At 47.9% G+C, this 1060-nt stretch overlaps 1 protein-coding gene across 1 annotated transcript in view; it reads left to right on the forward strand.

Annotated features, from left to right (window-relative positions):
- Nucleotides 1-1060, forward strand: part of HELRODRAFT_173202 (hypothetical protein) — a gene marked incomplete at both ends in the record, with an annotated part of 4218 nt that overhangs the window by 1910 nt on the left and 1248 nt on the right. The window lies entirely within an intron of this gene.

Below are 1060 nucleotides of genomic sequence, written 5' to 3' on the forward strand. Positions count from 1 at the left end.
CCTCCCTAACCCTTTCTAACCCTCCCTAACCCTCCCTAACCCTTTCTAACCCTCCCTAACCCTTTCTAACCCTCCCTAACCCTTTCTAACCCTCCCTAACCCTAACCCTAACCCTCCCTAACCCTAACCCTAACCCTCCCTAACCATTTTTAACCCTCCCTTATCCTCCCTAACCCTTCCTAACCCTCCTTAACCCTTCCTAACCCTAACCTTAACCCTAACCCTAACCCTTAACCCAACCACATTCCTTAATTGAAAGAAAGTGCCTAGATATTTTAAGGATAGACATGGTACGTTACTGGATGAGCCTAGATATGCCTGGATTTTGTAGGGACGTATTGTTAGTCATCGTTAGGGTTAACTAGGGTTAATTAGGGTTAACTAGGGTTGATAGGTATTGCCTGGATTAGGTTTACCACGTGCCTAGAATCGCTTTACTAGTGCCTGGATTACATTTACCACGTGCCTGGATTTCCAGGGGTGTGCCTGGATTGATATTTTATTGGATAAATGGCGTAAGTGTCGGGTTAGGGTTAGGGTTAGGGTTAGGGTTAGGGTTAGGGTTAGGGTTAGGGTTAGGGTTAGGGTTAGGGTTAGGGTTAGGGTTAGGGTTAGGGTTAGGGTTAGGGTTAGGGTTAGGGTTAGGGTTAGGGTTAGGGTTAGGGTTAGGGTTAGGGTTAGGGTTAGGGTTAGGGTTAGGGTTAGGGTTAGGGTTAGGGTTAGGGTTAGGGTTAGGGTTAGGGTTAGGGTTAGGGTTAGGGTTAGGGTTAGGGTTAGGGTTAGGGTTAGGGTTAGGGTTAGGGTTAGGGTTAGGGTTAGGGTTAGGGTTAGGGTTAGGGTTAGGGTTAGGGTTAGGGTTAGGGTTAGGGTTAGGGTTAGGGTTAGGGTTAGGGTTAGGGTTAGGGTTAGGGTTAGGGTTAGGGTTAGGGTTAGGGTTAGGGTTAGGGTTAGGGTTAGGGTTAGGGTTAGGGTTAGGGTTAGGGTTAGGGTTAGGGTTAGGGCTAGGGTTAGGGTTAGGGTTAGGGTTAGGGTTAGGGTTAGGGTTAGGGTTAGGGTTAGG

The sequence above is a fragment of the Helobdella robusta genome (genome assembly GCF_000326865.2).
Source record: "Helobdella robusta unplaced genomic scaffold HELROscaffold_25, whole genome shotgun sequence".
Classification (NCBI taxonomy): domain Eukaryota; kingdom Metazoa; phylum Annelida; class Clitellata; order Rhynchobdellida; family Glossiphoniidae; genus Helobdella; species Helobdella robusta.